Below are 19937 nucleotides of genomic sequence, written 5' to 3'. Positions count from 1 at the left end.
TATAACATGTAGCAGATAAATGCCTATTTACATGTTGCTTTCATCATTGCTGATATTTGGCTTTATATATCTTATATTTCCTATGTAATTTAAGATAAAAACATGTGGAAAGCAATTTTGATAATTGTGTTTTCTATTCAGATGGAGAATTCAAAACGTAGAATTTTAAGCTTTGTAGATACAATGTGACAAAACTGAAGAATAACATATTCAAACTATTCACCAGTCATAGAATATAGTATCAACTTTAAGAAAAGCAAAATAATACAAGTATATGATAATATACTGAAATATTATTAAAAGTCAAGTTAACCCATCAATATTTTCTTCTTGGCATCAGATTATTGCTCAGAATAGCTTGTTTTTAAATGGACAAGATATTTTGATACACAGCATATGTGATATACGTAGCCCATCTGTTAGGAAAAAAAAGTGAAATTAGCTCTAAACTAAACCAATAGTTAATTATCAAAATAAACAACTAACTAAGTAAGGCATATGGCACAAATTGTTACTTTGGTATATTACCTGATCTTTTACAAAGGTTGATTATTGAGCATTTTTACTGTAAATGACAAAGAACTAAAGCTATTCACAGTTAAAGGGAAAGGTAACTGACCTGCCCAGACAGCTATACTGGTGATCCATCTAATAAAACTCAAGAAATGAAAGAAGGGAAAATTACTGGCATGAAATTCAAGTGAGACATGGGTTAACTGAATACATGAATTTTGCAAGGGATATGGAAACTGTCATGTCTACTTTTTTCGTAGATTAACAGTACAAAAATATTACCTTCTGGGGAATGCTTGGCACAGGAAGTGAACAACAAAAAAATGTGGCTTCATTGCAGTTCCTAAAGAAAGGCAAAACTGAAAGGAGCAAAGAGATGAGACCCACCCTTGTATGTTTGCAGCATACCACCCTTAAATTAAGAATCACAATAACATGGCACCTCCAGGTCCATTTTGAACTTTGTTTTTAACTGTTCCAAGCCACTTACTGGTATTTCAATCAGAAAAAGAAAATGTTAATCAAACAATTTATTTTGACAGGTTTAAACATGGTAAATCTTATGTAATTTTTTTTTCTCACTTTACTATCAACCTTTCAGGATTAAAATAGCAATAATAATAATCAATAAAATAAAAGAATACAGCTCCCTAGTGGAATAAAATCAGTACAAAATCTCTATGCAGCATTTCAGGTAGTCAAAAATAATGACATTTCCTTGTATGGCATTGATCTTGCATACTTTAACTTTGATTTGAAAGGAAATCTTGGCAGGCAATTAACCTACATATAAAGATTTGTATAATAGAAAGCCCTCTTTGAATAGTTAATAGATAACTCCTTTTCTCCCCAGCAGCCCATTGAGAACTCCTCTTTTTCAATATGAATCATATCTTCCATAGTTTGTTAGCATCAACTCTTTCAACTGTCCTTGGTGTCTAAGGTTACTTGAATTCTCCAAAGAGCTGTTTCCCTTTTCTGTTTCTTAGGAGACAGATGCTGTGTAAGAGGAAAACAGCTAAGGTACGAAGGCCTCCTGGAAAATGCCACCATCTAAATACATGCCTCATCACTTTTGCTCCAAATCAACTAAAAGTTGATTATAAGGAATTGAGAATGGCGGATAAATACAGAAATAAAGTATTATTTCTTCTGGGAAATAGATATCATGTATCAATAAACACTAGTTATTGGCCAAAAACTTCAATGTAAATTGAGGCTGTAATGAGATTTAGTTCAATGGCCAAATCTCTAAGAGAAAATGTTAGAAAAGGTACCCTTATTGGGAATCATACCTTCAACTTAATTTTTAGCAGCATCTAGCCTAGGAAACATTCTATCCCATCTTATATCCCAACTTCTTAAAATATTATCAAATTATTTCACAAGAAAATTATTTAAATTAATTAGCAGCATCTGTTATAATGTAATCGTTGTCCATCTTTAGCCCAGCATTTAAAGCTCTTGAATATCTTGTCTTCTGTGAACATTTATATTCCAAATGCTTCACTACACAAATCCTATATGTTAGCTAGATATACTCTTTGATTTCTTGTTCATTACACATTTATCACTATTTCTATCTCTATTTCTTCTTGCTAGATTTTTAAGTATAAGTTATACAGTAGGTTTATAAAAATAAAGTTCACTGTTTTTTAAAAATATTCTTGATAAAGTTTATTTTTGATAGTTTTAATTCATTACTAACTTTTCAATGTTCAGAAAAAGAGAGTGGAGTATAGCATCCTGATTGTGTCATCCAAAGTGCTACCTATTTCTCCAGTGTAATGTAAGATCTGATTTGATGATCATGCTTTATCTTCATCTCTGATGAAAGATGTAATAATTCAGGTGTTAGGTGATAAGAGTTAGACTAGACTGGTGACAGCAGAATTGGAGATTAAAGATATCTAAATATAAGAGATGAATTAAAGATTAGAAAGTGACTATGAAAAAGGAGAAAATATGGTTGTGGGGATATAGAAAGCCAGAGTATTTGGAGAAAATATTAGGTTCCATTTCAAACATATACATTTGAAAAGATGTACAAAATTATACCTTGGATATGTATTCTTGATTATATGCATATTACTATAAGTATATATTTATACCTACCTATTAATATATAGCATTTTACTTATGAAACCATGAACGTTTTTGGTGGAAAAGTAATAAAGTTTCAAAGATGATGTTGACACTGCAAATTTGCTTTAAGCCCTTTTATTGGACCCTGACCACAATCTAAATGCAGTTCCATTACACTAGTCTAGAGTTTAGGTAAGACTTTAGAGCTAATGGTGACGTTATAAAACAAAACAAACAGAGGAAGTGGCAGCTCAATACATGCGGAATAACTTGCCACAGTTTACAGGGAGGGAAAAAGTGATAATGACCACTATGGCTCAGAATTATGCTTTTGAAAATTGTTTCATTTTTGTATCAGTTAGCTTTTTTTGCATCACAAATTATACTAAAACTTATGGCTTACAACAAGCATTTCTTTTTCTTGCTTATTTTTTTCTTTGAGATGGAGTTTCATTCTGTCACCAGGCAGTGGCATGATCTTGGCTCACTGAACCTCTGACTCCCTGCCTCAAGTGATTCTCCCGCCACAGCCTCCCAAGTAGCTGAAATCACAGGCGTGCACCACCACACTCAGCTAATTTTTGTACTTTTAGTGGAGATGGGTTTTCACCATGTTGGCCAGGCTGGTCTCCATCTCCTGACCTCATAATCAGCCCGCCTCGGCCTCCCACAGTGTTGGGATTACAGGCATGAGCCACCGTGCCAGCCTTGTTTATTTTACCAAAGTCTAGAGTCATCTTGCCCTCTCTACTGGTCTAGGCAAATTTTGCCATAATTCAGCTGGGCTCATTCACATATCTGCAGTCAAATGGAGGCTGTGCTGAAAGCTGGCCAGTCTGGTAATATCATAGTCTCAGTTCCACATAATCTCTAATACTTCTCACTCAGGATAGCACAGTCTTGTTCTCATGGTAGAGGCAGGATTACAAGAGAGCAAGCATAAGGGTTCAAAGCTTCTTAAGGTTTTGACTCAGAACTGGCACACTGTCACTTCTGTCATATTATATTAGCCAGAGTGAGCCACACGGCCAGCCTAGATTTAAGAGATGTGAAAAGACTTCACCTCTTGATGGAAGCAGTTACAGCTACACTGGATAGGACACACCATAGGGAAGTCATTAGTACAGACCATCAGTGGAACCAATCTACCATATTTTCAAATAATATTGTAGATTATATAAGACTGTGGTAGACCGTGAAAATTATTAAAATTACCTGAGAAAAGGTTAGCAAAATGAAAACTAAAAGTGACCATAATCTTCACCAGGAACCTCAGTGGTTCAAAATTGTAAGAGTATAATAGGGATAGACATTATGTAGCAAAGAGTCTTTAGTCAATGGTAAAATATTAAAGCAATGGGTACTGATGGCTTGGCAGCCAGAAAGTTATCAGGCTTGATCATATTTTCCCAATTTTACACATTTGCAAATTGAGAGGAACAGACAAAGGGAAAAGAGGAAATAGTAGCCACTTGGATAGAGGAGTTAACTGTGTAATCTTGGGAAAGAGAGTTTTATGAAGAAAAATGACAATCCTTTCCTGTAATTGAAAGAAAAGAATAAAGAATAGTTATAGTAAAAGTAACATATGAGTGACAAACCTGGAAGACAAAGGAACTCCCTTTTATTCTCAATGAAATATGAAAGGAGATCATGTGATGCATGGAGAAATAGAATGAGATTGAGAAATGAAGAAAATTCGGAGAGTTACAATAATATGAGGAATCTGCAGGAGACAAATTAAGAGAAATGGGGCGGCATTATGGTGCCAACCATGATTTGTATTGGAACATGGGGACACAACTTTTTGTTGTAGTGAATGAATAATTAAATAAATAGTTGTATAATACAGGGTTTCCTACACATTAGCATGCATCAGAATCACCCTGAGGGCTTGCTAAAACCAAATCACAGAACTTGTCCCTGGCGCTCTGGTCGCAGTGAGTCAGGAGTAGGGTTTAACACTTTATATTTCTATAATTATCCAAATGAGGCTGATTTTTGTGGCCTGGTGGCAATACTTTAAAAGCCACTAGCATTATATAGTGCAAATGGTATTAATTTCTATGAAAGAACTAGATGTTTAATAAAAATGAATACAAACATAGCCTTATCTTACAATATTACCTTATAAGACATACTATTATTTTCAGCCACATTATGAACAATTCAACAAGTGTGAATTACTATGTAGGTACACGGGTGTAGTCTTAAGGTTTTTAGGTTACAAGGTAAATGGAGATTCTGTTTTAAGGTATATTAATACAATCCAATTGACGTATCTTTAAGTTTGGCACCAGTCATCAGGTATACTTACATCTTTTCATTCTGGTTCTGACCTGAAGGGACAGTAGCTACTGGACATGATGAACTCGTGGGCATTATAAGAGCAATAGCGATCACACCAAAACTGAGAATCACATTTAATTCTGTGCCTATGTTAAGTTTGCTAACATCCTACTGGCAAAAGAAAGACACATGACCAAGCCCAAAGAAGCAAAGAACTACGTTCTGCTGGCCATGAATACATGGCAGAATGGGAATACATTATTTCATTGAGAAACCATGAAAATGTAATCAAGAGCAAGAGCTACCATAGTTAAGCATTAATATCTTGTCTTGAAATACATTTTCACTCTTTTAGACCACACTTTCCTTATCTGTAAAGAGCTGACTTAGAGGTACATGTGTAGTGTACATGTGTAATATTCTACTAGTTAACCTTACCCTCCAAAAACTTAAATGATTTATGGAGATTCTGTTATATCAATTCAGCTTATGTTAACATAGTGTCTTCAGAGCACAGAGGGAAACATTTGTGACTATTTGACCTCACCATTAGTTAGTGAAGGCACTATTAAACTCACTTTGCAGATAAGGAAAGTGAAGCTCAAGGGCAATTTGCTTGTTCAGGGTTACAAGGAAGAGGCAGAGCTGAAACTGATGCTGAGGACTTTCCCTGCTCCATTGCCCTTTTTTTGTTGTTATACACCAACGTATCATGCTATATGATTAGGAGATGCAAAAGTCTATTACCAATAGCTGTTTCTTGGAAAAAGTTTGCTTCTCTTCTGAGCATATAAGGTGTAAAGGCATGAACATATAAAGCTTAATGTATGCAATAAAAAAGTAGGGAAATAATAAAAGCACCCTCCCATGGGAGCTTATACTTAGTTTCAAGAAATAACGTAATTCTACAGATAAAAAGATTGGAAGAACTAAATGAACTAATTTATTTATCCATGTTTGAGAATAAAATTTAGTAAACTCTTGCAAAGATAAAAATAGTTTATCTATATGTAGCAGTCATGGATTTTTACATCCTATCATATGAATTTATGGAAAGGATGAGCAAGGACGACACTCTGAGGGATTAAAGCATACCAGCAGTAAGTGTTGACGGGGTGGGGAGAATGCTGAATAGAAAGTGCTGCCAGGAAGGCAAACATGCTGGGGGCATTGCAGCATGGGGCACAGGCAGACAGGTCCATGGAGGAGGCTGGCAGCATCTGAGTTTCCCAGACTAGTTACTCACTTCTGAATGGTTACTACACAAGACCTGGTTAAGGCCTAAAGTGTTCAGAGCACTGTTGGGGTGTGGGGGTTGGGGGTTGGGGAGGGAGGACAGAGAGAGAGAGAGAGAGAGAGAGAGAGAGACAGTGAGAGACAGACACACAGAGAGGTTTAGTATTTGCCTTAAACAAATGCATAACTTAAAAGAACATCAATTATTTGCTTTCTCTGTAATAAAACTGCTGAGTCTATGTATCGGAGGATAAAAAGGGACAGTGGTGGGGGCCGAGGCTGGAGGGGTGTTGAGGGACTTTCCACAGCAAGAACATGAGGACTGCCATTCCAGTTAATCAGTGTGTTACCTTTGTTATGTAAACTCTGCTAATCTGCTTCATTAAGATAGTCAAGCCCTTTGTGTACATATTTGTATTATCAAGTTGTAAACATTCAAAATATTTTAGATTTATCTTCTCTGATGTGCTAGCAAGACCATATCACTCATATATGAAATTAAGTGGGGAGTAAAGGATGACTGGAATGCACAAAATACAAGCAGTTAGGCTCTAGCTAGAGAGATACACAGGAACCCTTCTTGGCTGTCCCTAATGGCCACCTTTCTCCATTAGTGCAAACTCTGATAAATTACCAAGTGAAACTGCGGTCACAGTAACATATGGCACTGGGTATAATGAAGAGGATAAACATAAATATTAGGCAAAAACTACGTCGAATAAATTAATTAGAAATAACGTGGAAGGTAATTTTTAAAACAAAGGAATCGCAATTCTGCTAATGGAAAGTGGTTCTGAAATGGTTTTTCTGTTCATCGCTCAATTAGATCTACAACTACTACTAAAAATCATTTTGTATTCAAATAATTGTAGTAGTAGAACATTTAAGTCCCCTTGCTGTTTCCTTAAAGATATTTGGCAGGATTGTGTTATTTGTAAAGTGTAATAGTCTGTCAAGAAGAATTTGGAGAAATACTGTTAAATTTTAAATTTATGCCAGAACACTTTAGGTGTCAGAATAATGGACTTTTTAATACTCTGGCAACAGATTAAATAACATCTTTAAATATGACATAACATTTATTTAAAAGAGTTGTGTGTGTTTTTTTCTTTTTTTATTAAATTATGGGGGTCACCATATAAAGATGAAAAGAATGTATTTCTTTAAAGACCACAAATACAATAAGCAGGTGTCAGGTTTCTCAGTGGCTTGAAAAACTCACCTTCCTCAGCAGGTTGCCTTTTTAATTACTTTACTGTTTTAGAGCTCTGCTATATATTTGCTTAATTATCTAATTGTATATTTTTATTTCCCCTAAACAGTGCTGTGGTTTCTTGTATGTGTTTCTACTATTATGTAAGTGAAGGCTGAAGTTGTAGGAGAAGAAACCTTACCTCTTGTTCTTATCTTGGTTTCCTTGGAGACAATCTCTTTACTCATTCCTTCCTAACTAGTGCTCCCCTCAAAGATACGTTTGAAAAGGACTATCAAACTCTTTTTCAGTACCTTTAAAATACTACCTATATTAGGCTGTTCTCGTGCTGCCAATAAAGATATACCTAAGACTTGGTAACTTATAAAGGAAAAACAGTTAATTGACTCTCAGTGCTACATGGCTGGGGAGGTCTTACAATTGTGGTGGACAGTGAATGATGAGCAAAGGTACCTCTTACATGGTGGCAGGCAAGAAAGCATGTGCAAGGGAACTCCCCTTTACACAAGCATCAAATCTCCTGAGACTTATTCACTATCAGGAGAACAGCAGGAAAGACCTGCCCCCATGATTCAATTACCTCTCACCTGTTCCCTCCCACAATACATCGGAATTACGGGAACAATTTGGGCGGAGACACAGCCAAACCATATCACTACTCATGATGGATTTTCATTCTAACATGGAAGAGATGAGTATATTTAAATTATGGAATTAGAATTAGTCATAAAACATAAATATCGTAAAGGACAAAGACTTCTAAAAACAAGCATTGTAGGTGTCTATTCATAATGCTAGCCTCTAGCTGACCCTTCATTAGTAACAAGATATGACTAGTGTCATATGTGAAGAGTTTGGGGAAATAAGGCATATGTAATTTTTACATGATTTAAAATGGGTTGAATAGGTCAAAAATGAATTGTGGAAACTCAAAAATTAAGAGGTTTTTTAAAATATTGTAGCTAGTACAGCAATGTATTCAAATAGCACATTTCAGTTATCTAAGCTTAGTCAGGTTACATGGGTATGAAATGATGTACAGTGCAGATCCTGACTACCACAGCAATGAGAATTCTTCAAATCTACAGACATCACCTGGCCTCTCACTTCTGGGCATGTTCACGGTGCTCAGCCCAAACCTGGTCTAGGTTCATTGCTCAATGTCACACAACTAGGATATGATAGAACTAGACTTTAAACTCAAACCTTTTGTTTCCCAAAACAGGTTTAAGATCTAATTATATCATTTTCTGATTGCATGTATTAAGCAATTTACTTAATTCTCCCGGCTCTTCTTTCCCACTCTTCAAAATCTTAACCTTGTTAACATAGTGAGGACTGAGACCATTGCTATTCCACTGACCCATCTACAGATACTGGTTTTCTCATCTCCTCCGGGGATATTTCCAGTACACTTGAGTAAGGTCCCCTTGGAAACTTCTTTCCTAGCCACCATTTGAGATGCAATCTTGGCTGGGGTCCTGAGAAGCATAAAATTTATCTGCAGTAAATAGAGTATATAATTATCTTCAGGGCCACTTGCTGGTGACTGTTTCAACTCTGAGCATTAGAACTAATGCATAGATATTTTCCTTACTGGGCCTTTGCCATTGCTCTGGAACTAGCCTGCATGTCCACTCTTCTGTCTAATGAATAGTAAGAATCCCATCAGACATTAAGAAGTATAAATTTCCATCCATCCCCTCGGGCTGCTGGTCATTTTTTGGAGCCCATTCCATAGCAGACTTGGTCTTTCTAGCACCACTTGTTTGCCCGTCTTCCTCTTCCCAACTGTCTGTCTTGTTCTCATCTAACTATTGATTTGCCAATCTGTATTGTCTTCACAATCCATAGAACACCATGAGGTTTCTTATAACTCTCCAAATAAGAGGCATCTTTCCCATGTCTCTCTAGATTCAAATCCAATTAAGTCATTTGATTCACCCTCCTTTATAATGTGGGTAATTGTTGACGATCTGATTTTTCTTAGTAAATTTGAAGACACAAACTTTGTCTTCCTGTGATAATTTAGAGCCATGTTTTGTACATAGCTGGCACTGAATAAGCAAATGTTGAATAAGTAAATGAAAGAATGGACAAATGCAAAATTTTATTGAGAATACTTAATACAAGTATATTCAGTAAGAAGAAAAACACATATACTAAAGTCCATTGCCTAAAGCTGACCTCCAATTGTATTAATTTAGTTAACGTGAATAAGAAAAAATGGAATACATGCCCAACTATTATTCCAACTTAGAGTCAAGGGAAAATAACTTCTAGAATATCAAATTTTTTTAAGTGGTGAAAATGAAACAACCTTGATTTTGAAATGCAGCATTTCTGCAAAAGACTAAGTACTGAAACTAAATAGCATAACCATTACAGTATTTTACATGTGGCCAATGCTTGTATAGTAAATGCCAGATTATATGACAATAATCTTTTTAAAGCATGGCCATTTAAAATATGCACATATCTTATGGTTCAAAAATAATATCAAATTAGACCAAAGTTTGTGTTTTAATGATTGCCCTCTCCAAAAAAATAAAATAAAACCCAAATATCAGTTTTTCTTATTTTTAAGAATTAATCACTTATGTTCATTGGTCAATGTCATTAAGCAGCTTGAGGGGAGATTTCCTCTTTCTAAAGGAGAGTTATAGTCTGTATTTTAAACCATTTACCTATCATTCTATTTTAAAACATATTGATGTGAAAGAATGTCTGAGTTCTAAGGATATTTATTATATTTTCTATCCAGGTGTCTGATGAAATTATTTTCAGAATTTGAACAAAATAGTCATTTACATATTTCACAAGAGACTAATATATCTGAAACTGTTATAGGAATTAGCTGATAAATTCAGCTGAAACACCAGCCTCTATACACTAAAGGAAGGGACTCCAAATTTTACTCTTAAGACATTCCATACTGATGCTTTATCTTTTGTTCCACTTTTTAAAATGCCTTTTGCATTCCCATCACTGTTCTATACAGTTCTGACAGAGTTAACTGAAACTTAATTTTAATAGAATCTTATAATTACTAAATTAAAAATAACAATGATGGTCCTATTAAATAGTCAATATGAGATAAGAAGTCAATTAAAACCCCAGATGCATGAGGGAAAATAGCGTAAATGGATAAGAGTAATCAGTTGATTTCTTTATAGATCTGAAGGTCCCCAAGGGATGTTTTAAATCCACATAGTGACCCAGAATGCTGATTTTGCATTTGGGAGCTTTTATTGAACTAAAGATCCTTACATGGCTATGTTCCCTTTTGGCTTCATATTCAAGAAAGGCTCAAAGGTAAGTTAATTCATTCATGGTCTGGAATAAATTGCACACAATAAATTCATTTCAGAGAATCTTTGTCAAATAAGGTGAAGCCTAGCCTATTACAAATACTAAAGATCAGATACAATGCCATAATTTTATGGAAATGGCAGAGTTTCAGTGGCTCAGTAGTCAAAAATTTATTTTTTTCTGCAGAATTTCAGCTTTTCTGTGTGTATCTGCAGAACACAGCTTGTTGATTAGCCATGCTTGCTAGGTATGATAATAGAGAAACATTTGTGAAGTGTTATTCCCATTTTATTTAAGCTGTTCAGAATTAATAAGGCAGTCTTTCAAGTCTTATACAAGAGATCCAAATATATTATTTCATCTGTTGCATACATTCTGGGTCAGAAAAAAGACAAAATGAAGGAAGAATGGATAGACGAGAACCCCCACACACACACCAAGAGACGCCTAGATTACACATAAGAAAAAAATGTTTTACATATTAACAATGAAGCAGATACTTTAAGCATGAAACACGTTTAAGTCGACATCCCTAGCTTTGCTTCTTGGTAGTTACAAATATTGAAGAGACTTTATTAATAAAAATATTAGAACTTGCCTTTTAAGAAAACCTAAAGCTTAGTATTACATACAACTGCAACCTCTATCTACTCTGGCTGCTACAACAAAATACCACAGATTGGGTCATTTAAATAATAAATAATTCATAACCAAACAGAAATGTGTGTTCTGGTTCACTATTTATGTGATGGGTTCAACCGAAGCCCAAACCCCAGCACTCCCTGATAAACCCATGTAACAAACCTGTACATGTACCCCCCGAATCTAAAATTTAAAAAAGGTAAAAGAAGATAAAAGGAAGGCCGGGCATGGTGGCTCACACCTATAATCCCAGCACTTTTGGAGGCCAAGGTGGGTGGATCACCTGAAGTCAGAAGTTCAAGACCAGCCTGGGCAACATGGTAAAACCCTATCTCAATGAATGAATGAATGAATGAATGAATGAATGTAAAAGAAAAACATACTATTTTTATAAATGCAAATGTACCATGTATATTTTAGTATACAATTCTCCTATACACTATGTTTCATATGTTATATGCTACACTAACACATAATTGTACTCAATTTTTTTAAAAGGTATTTTTTCACAGTTGTGGAAACTGGAGAGTCCAAAATCAAGATGCTGGTAAATTCAGTTTTTGGTGAAAGAGAGCTTTCTTCCTGGCTTGTGGATGGCCAGCTTCTCACCTTCTGACTGTGTGCTCACATGACTCCTTTTGTGTGTCTATGTGTTTGTGTGAGGGGTAAGGGGGAAGGCAGAGAGCAAAAGAGATAGAGCACATGAGCGCATTCAAGCCAGGACTCCGGTGTCTCTCCTTATAAGAATGCTAGAACAGAGGTCCCCCAACCTCCTGGCTGTGGACTGGTATCAATCCATGGCCTATTAAGAGCCAGGCTGCCCAGCAGGAGGGAAGTGGCAGGTGAACCAGCATTACCCACTGAGCTCCACCTCCTGTCAGATCCGCTGGAACACTAGATTCTCAGAGGAGCACAAACCCTGTTGTGAACTGTACATGAGAGGGATCTAGGTTGTGTGCTCCTTATGAGAATCTAATGCCTGGTGATCTGAGATGGAAGAATTTCATCCAGAAACCATCCCCCACAAGTCAGTAGAAATATTGTCTTCCAAGAAACCGGTCCTTGGTGCCAAAAAGGTTGGGAACCACTACACTAGAACATTAATCCTATTAGATCAGGTCCCTTCCTTTACAAATCCATTTAACCTTAATTCCTTCCTTAGGAGCCACATCTCCAAATAGAGTCTCCTTGGAGATTAGGGCTTCACTGCACAAATTCAGAGGGGACACCAACATTCAGTCCACAGCAGTCTCAAAATACATTCTTTTGTTCTCACAAACTTTCTTCTTCCTCAATGATTACATATTACCCTCTGCACTTCATATTCCTTCAAGAATCAATATATCTGTATGTTTGCATGTGCATTTTTGTATTCTGTGCCTTTACATAAATTTAAAATTTTCTTAGCCTGTTTTATATTTTCCCTGAATAACCTGGCTTGCCTTGTCTTCTGTTTCTCTTGTGCATCACTTTCCATCTACTACATAAATGGAATATAACTACACATCATCTTCATTTCTTTTACCTGTCTCTAAATTTTCTAAAGGGTTCATTAGCTTATTTTTATTTGAAACTTCAAATTCTATCTTCAGGAAATAGATATTCAAATATGTTTCCAGAAGCTATATCTTGCAAGTTGATTAAATATTAATTTCTAGTTCAATCATTGTGGAAGACAGTGTGGTGATTCCTCGAGGATCTAGAACCAGAAATACCATTTGACCCAGCAATCCCATTACTAGGTATATACCCAAAGAATTATAAATTATTCTACTATAAAGACATATGCACATGTACATTTATTGCCACACTATTTACAACAGCAATGACTTGGAACCAGCCCAAATGCCTATCACTGATAGACTAGATAAAGAAAATGTGGCACATATACACCATGAAACACTATGCAGCCATAAGAAAAGAATGACTTCATGTCCTTCGCAGGGACATGGATGAAGCTGAAAAACGTCATTCTCAGCAAACTAACACAGGAACAGAAAACCAAACACCGCATGTTCTCACTCATAAGTGGGAGTTGAACAATGAGTACACATGAACACAGGGAGAGGAGCATCACACACTGACGTCAGTTGGGTGGTGTGGGGCAAGGGAAGGGAGAGCATTATGACAAATATCCAATGCCTGTGGGGCTTAAAACCTAGATGACAGGGTAGAAGGTGCAGCAAACCACCATGATACAGGTATACCCGTGTAACAAACCTGCACATTCTGCACATGTAGCCCAGAACTTAGTAAAATTTCATATATATATATATGTATATATATATGCATGTGAATATATATATATATGCGTGTGAATATATATATATATATATATATATATATATATATATTTCTATTGAATATACATCATAACACCCTCTTGAAGAAATTGAGAAGTTGAAAAGGAATCAGGAGGGTACAAGACGTAATTGCGAATCCTAGGGTTCCCATGTTGTGGATGTATGACCATGCGCTGGTCATTCAGTCTACTGAGTTTCTCTTTGTATATCAGAAACACATGGATTTTGTATAATAATTGTCTTATCCATGCATAGGGTTTTGTGAAGACAGAGACTACATATGAAGGATACTATGATAAAGTTGTTTTTCAAATAAACTTTTTGTCCTTGAGACATGTTCTCAGTCTGTGGACCAAGCTGGAGTGCAGTGATGCCATCTCGGCTCACTGTAGCCTCTGCCTCGCAGGCTCAAGTCATTCTCCCACCTCAGCCTCCCTAGTAGCTGGGAGAACAGGCATACACACCCACTCCTGGCTCTGTGTGTGTGTGTGTGTGTGCGTGTGTATTTTTGGTAGACACGAGGTTTCACCTTGTTGCCCAGGCTGGTCTCAAACTCCTGGGAACAAATGATTCACCCTCCTCAACCTCCCAAAGTGCTGGGATTACAGGCATGAACCACCACGCCCTGTCCAAAGAAACTACCAAACATCAGGTTTTATAAAGTTCTTTTCCTTTTCTTCAAAAAAAAAAAAAAGTAAATATGGAAAATACAGAATATACACTTCTGTGTTCAAAATATTAAGCCTAGCAGGGTTATCTCTTATTTCTATCAGGTCTTAAAATGTTTTTCTTATATCTTTACCTTATATTTTTGTCAGACTTTCAAGTTTAGCAGCTACTTTCAAAAGTTTTAGAAATGCAAATTTATTAGATTATTATTTTTGAAGTTATCAGTTTTACTTGAACACACTTAATGACAGTAAGTAACATACTTTCTTCTTATTACGATGATCTTTCATCTCTGCAATGGCATAATGTTAGATCAGAAATCTGTCCATTCTGATCTAATTCTATAATAAAAAAAGAAACCTCTTTAAAATTTGGAAGAAGTAAAGGGATCATGAAACTGTACATATATTAATTCAACAAAATCTAACAGCGCAATAAGAGAAGTTTGCTCTCTTACCCACAGATGGCAGAACTATGTAGCGAATAGAAAACGGGCGTGTTCTCATTGCGCTTGATAAAATCAAAATGAAGGATGATTATTTAAGCTGCCTTCATGAGAATTACATAAGGTTAGAACAAGAGTAGTTAGGAAGGAGAAGCCGCCACTTTTATAGCTGACTTTTCCCCAAATGTGTAAGGGAAGCTGCTTGTGTAAATTAGCCAAAGGGATTTTACACATGGAACTTATTTGGGTTGTACCCATGTTTATTTTTTCCACAGGAGGGATTTAGATTTCTATGTGATTAGTAGATTGTCTACAGCTTGCTGAATTTTAAAGCAGGAAGAAGGAAAAAGTATCTCCCTGGATTGAGTTTTGTGGCTCTCTCTGTCCTAAAATTAACCAGTCCTATTGGTTTAAGACTGTTCATTTTGATGATGTATAGACAAAACAAGATTTTCTAATTTGTTTTCCACTATTTAGATTTCCCCGTAAGCTATAAAAGCCCATTTGTGTGAATGCTATCATGTGAATTCACAGGACATTTGAAGGTACCTGTTATGCACAATAAGTGTTCTTTGCAAATTTGCACATACCTTAAACATTTATTATCAGATCAGATTTAAAATGCACTAATAAGCAGGTGTTACTTAAAGAATTGCTGCTGTAAATTTTATTGAAAAACTCTTTCATCGTGTGAAAAAAAAAAACTAATTCAGATTTTGGTCTGTTGGGGGTATTTAAGCACCTAAAAGCAGGTCCCGCATGTATTTAATTTCTTTCTGAGAGACAGAAGAGCAAAAACGGTGCAAGTGGATTCAAGGAGCCATCGTCAGAGCAGGTAGTTTAAACTACACTCCAAAACCGCAGCAGAATGTGGGGGAGGAAGGAGCAGCAGCAGGGTGAGACAAGCTGAAGAAGGTGCCCGAGGGAAGAACGTGAAATGGATGTTTGCAGCAACAGAACAAGTTCCTGTGGTTAGGGCAAGTCTGGTTCTCAGGTATAATAGCCTCACACCTGGCAGAATTTTAGGAGGTTGTTTTGCAGGAGCTCTGAGCTTCCAGAAAACTTCCTCATCACCCCGTGGGCTACTCCCTGAGCCCACTGAGTGTCTGCTTCCATGAATTGCAGGCAGTGTACTCTCTTTTAATGTGCAGATGGTAGTAATAGCATCGATCAGTTGCATGATCGTTTGTAGTTATTTTTAGAAAATTCTTTTCCATACAGATCTAAACAAAGGGTTTCCAGGACTTTAGCATGAATGAATTTATCGGCAACTGTAAAAACTACTGTCCAGTTGTGGCAAAAGAAAGGCAAAGGAGGCTTGATGCAGTAGATCCCGCCTGTAATCCCAGCACTTTCAGAGGCCGAGGTGGGTGGATCATTTGAGGCCAGTTGTTTGAGACCAACCTGGCCAACATAATGAAAACCCATCTCTAATAAAATTGGCCAGGCATGGTGGACGCACCTGCAGCCTCAGCTGTTTGGGAGGATGAGGCACCAGATTCACTTGAACACAGGAGGCAGAAGTTGCGACACTGCTTTCCAGCCTGGGCGACAGAGCAAGACTCTGCCTCAAAACACAAACCAACAAACAAAAAACCCACCTAGTATTCATCATTCATTCATTCAGTGTTCTCTGCGTGCCAGGCGGTATACTAGGCACAAAATAAGCACAATCCCTGTCTACCGTCAGGAAATGTATGGCATAATAAAGAAAAATGATATTAAGCTAAGAAATTCATAATAATGACAAATTCTGAGAAAAGTGAAAATGCTGATCAGGGCCTCTGAAGATGCAATATTTAATCTGAGAACTCAGAAGTAATACGTACTTAGTATGTGTTCAAACTGATAATAGGGAGATACTATTAGTATCCACATTTAGTGTTTATTATCATCATCCGCGTTTTACAGAGGGAAAAACCAAGTGGTTAAAAGGCTGAATGACTGTCTGAAATCATATGTTATAGCAAATGATGGGTAGACAGTAGTCTGGTAAACTGGGGGGAAATCTTCTAAACAGAGAAATCCGAATATACTCTTCTAGTTCAGTCTTGCTTAGATCCGTTGAAGCCTCAAGCAGTAAAAACTATCAGAGTCAGCATCACTGCAGTTTATATTACTGGTGATAAGCTTCAGGAAACTCTAAATGCAGAAATTGTCTGAAAATGAGATTAATATCAGAAAAGGAATTGTTGTAGGTGGCCCCTGAGCCAAAGGTCACTTGAAAGCTTGAAATTTCCTGATTCCATTCAAACTGAGTCAGTCTCTATCTCCTTGTGATAGATACCAAGGACAGTGAATCAAGAGGAAAAAAAAAATTAACATGCTATATATGACACTTCCTGCCTGTAAGATGTTTTAATTGTGTTCAGCTATTTAGAGTAATTATACCTAATCACATAATTCCTATAATTGGCAAAGTGACATAATTTAGATGTTTAACAAGAAATGTAGATTAAATAATTATAACGTATAGCTGCAATTTATGGATAATGATGGACAGATTTTAAACTTTGCAAAATAGTGTAATTTGAGCCTTCATGGAAATGTGCCTCACCATTGCTTTTCCTACTGCTGACCAAGTGCAATATCTCCGAAAGCTACATAATGTAAACCTAAAAGCTTCCTTCTGTTTCTAGGACATCTTTAATATAAACTGTTCTTAAGAAACTAATGTGCTTTTAGCCTTTTCACGGGAACATAGTATGAACCGAACCACCTTAGAAGGAATTTAGGACTCCAGCTATTTCTTCAGGGAAGTTAACATTATCAAGAGGATTGAAAACCCTGCAAACATCAATGGCAAATGTGACACGGGAACTCTTGTTTATGTGTTAATTAAGTCATTAAACAAATATTTATTTGTGGCTATCATGTGCCCTGTGTTGTGCCTGCCAAGTGCAGGACATTCTATTTGGAGTCGGGTCCAAGAGAGCCAAGAAAAGAGAGGAGCTGAGTAAGGAGGGCATATACAACATGCTCTCTTGCCAAGAGAGCAACTGAGATAAGAGGCTTTAAACGTGGAGCTGAAGTTATGAATTTTAGGAAGATTACAGTAGAGTGGTGAATGTCAAAGTCAGAAAGAGGAGGTTGGAAAAGGGGTTAGAGGTGAAGAGTACATTTGTTTTAAGTTGTTTCATGGTAAATTAGAGTGAAATCAGACAAGAATACAAAATGAAGGCCTTGAGTTTAAGAAAAACTGCTGCCCTCCCATACTCCCAATGAATAGGTGTCCTTGGATCCTGCTGGAAAATGTAGCAATAGCAAAACTTTTGTCAAAAGTCTTCATGCTAAAATTTTCCTTTACTATTATTCAGTCACCCAAATCATGTAAGGTATGTGCTATTAGTATTCCCATTGTACAGGCAAAAAAACTGAGGTTTAGAGAGCAGGATCTTGCCTCACCTGCTTAATCTTAATACTAGTGAAGAACTCCGGGTCTGCCTGACTCTGGAATCAGCATCTCTATAGGAAGCCTTCATATAGGTGGAATTAAACATATAAGGATGAGAGTGTATAACCAAAAGCTCCTGGTCCTAAGAGGTCTGGAGTAGATGTAACCCAATGAAAAAGTGGATGGAGAAGCTCAGTGAAAAGTAGTACCATTTTAACAGAGAGTGAAAAATAAAAGTGCAGATGCAAGTGAATAGACCCGATGGAGGGGGTGGGTAGCACTTTGGTGTGATGACTTTTAATTATTCATGTTGTTAGGGGGTCCTCTAATGATAAAGCAGAGAGATGAAGGAGCCAAGATTTCTGACTAAGTAGCAACCTATGTAGAGTTCCCATGCAGCTATGATAGAAAGGCTTGTCTGTCCACATTCGGGGCCAAGTTAAGCTGGCTGGCATGACGTTAGTATAGACGTGAACTGGTATGGATGTGCAGGTGTAAAGGCCAAGAAGTGGGCTGATACACAGTTGTGGCTTTTGCCAGGCTGGTGAGAAAGGAGCTCAATGGCACATAGATATAAAGAATGCTGGTGAAGGGTGGCTGTGGCCATTAGATAAAATTTGGATTCTAATCATGAGAGGAAAGGCATGAAGCATAGAGGGAGCCAATAGGTAAACCACAAGTAGAAGAGTCTAAGGACAGACATTCTGATGCAATTCATGTACAAATATGTTTGGAAATTGATTGAAAGAACTGAAATACAAAGAAGTTGTAGTTATAGGGTGAGGAATGATTAAACATGCTCTTTTAGAACTCAGCCAGAGTGGAAGTTGCCCCAGGTATTCAGAAAGAAAGTATTCCCTAAAGAGAACTACTTTTCAGAAAATGTAGTCTTACGGCTTTCAGGGTGGTATTGATACCTCAGTGAATCCTCAGTCAATTCCTCAGAAAATATGTAAAAGAAATACACATTCAGTAGGTTTGCATCCTTATTTAAACATGTTAAACTAAAGTTAAGGTTTCTGACCTGTGAATCACTCTAAAAATTTTTTCAGAGTAGTCGATGTCAATGACTTTCTGGATAAGGTAAATATTTGACTTTTTTAAAAAGTACCGTAAAGAACCAAAAATATACATAAACTGAATTGATTAATCCCTGCAAATTGTAATCACAGCTGGTTCACATTGCCACCTAAATAAGAAACTAATGAGTTAAGGCCTGATTTGTAATAAGTAGATCGTAGAAAAGAAAAGATTAATTAGTCAAGAGTAGGCAGATAAAGTTGAAATTAGAGGAAAGGAGAAAAACTTAGAACATGGAAAAATATATATGAGTGGCATGAAGGGAGGGTAATTAGTTGTTAAGCCAAATGGCGATATTTCTGAAAAGTAATGATTGATTTCAAATGATGAAATCAAAATTATCATCAATCATTGAAACATAGAGGATATGTAATAGAATTATGATAAATACATAATTATCAATGACATGGAATTTCTGTTTCCTAGAATTTAATAATTCACCTTATTTAAAGTGAACATAAACTGTATTTTTTAACTTTATTATATTTTAATCCATCAGATTTGGACCATGGGCTATATGGTGAAAACTGCTTCTTGGTAAATGACTGATTGCAATAATAATATATATCATTATGATTAGTATTATTATAAACTTGATATTGAGGCTTTCAAATTTCAAGTCACAATGAAGAAAGGAATATGAAAGCAAATGTGTGTCTAGATGTACACGCATGGTTATATGTGCACAAGACTGCATGTATGTGTCAGACCATATGTGTGCTTCTGTGTGTGTGCGTGTGTATTCGTGTGGGTACA

The 19937-nt window shown here is 36.4% G+C and overlaps 1 protein-coding gene across 7 annotated transcripts in view; it reads left to right on the top strand.

Moving 5' to 3' along the window:
• The window catches only part of ROBO1 (roundabout guidance receptor 1), a 1106753-nt gene that overhangs the window by 353671 nt on the left and 733145 nt on the right, over nucleotides 1–19937 (top strand). The gene's annotated exons all lie outside the window — the stretch shown is intronic.

Source organism: Sapajus apella, unplaced genomic scaffold (assembly GCF_009761245.1).
Source record: "Sapajus apella isolate SASKATOON/1434 unplaced genomic scaffold, GSC_monkey_1.0 scaffold8, whole genome shotgun sequence".
In the NCBI taxonomy this organism is placed as follows: Eukaryota; Metazoa; Chordata; class Mammalia; order Primates; family Cebidae; genus Sapajus; species Sapajus apella.
Note: the sequence above shows the minus strand (reverse complement) of the source record. Positions and strands in the feature narration are given on the sequence as shown.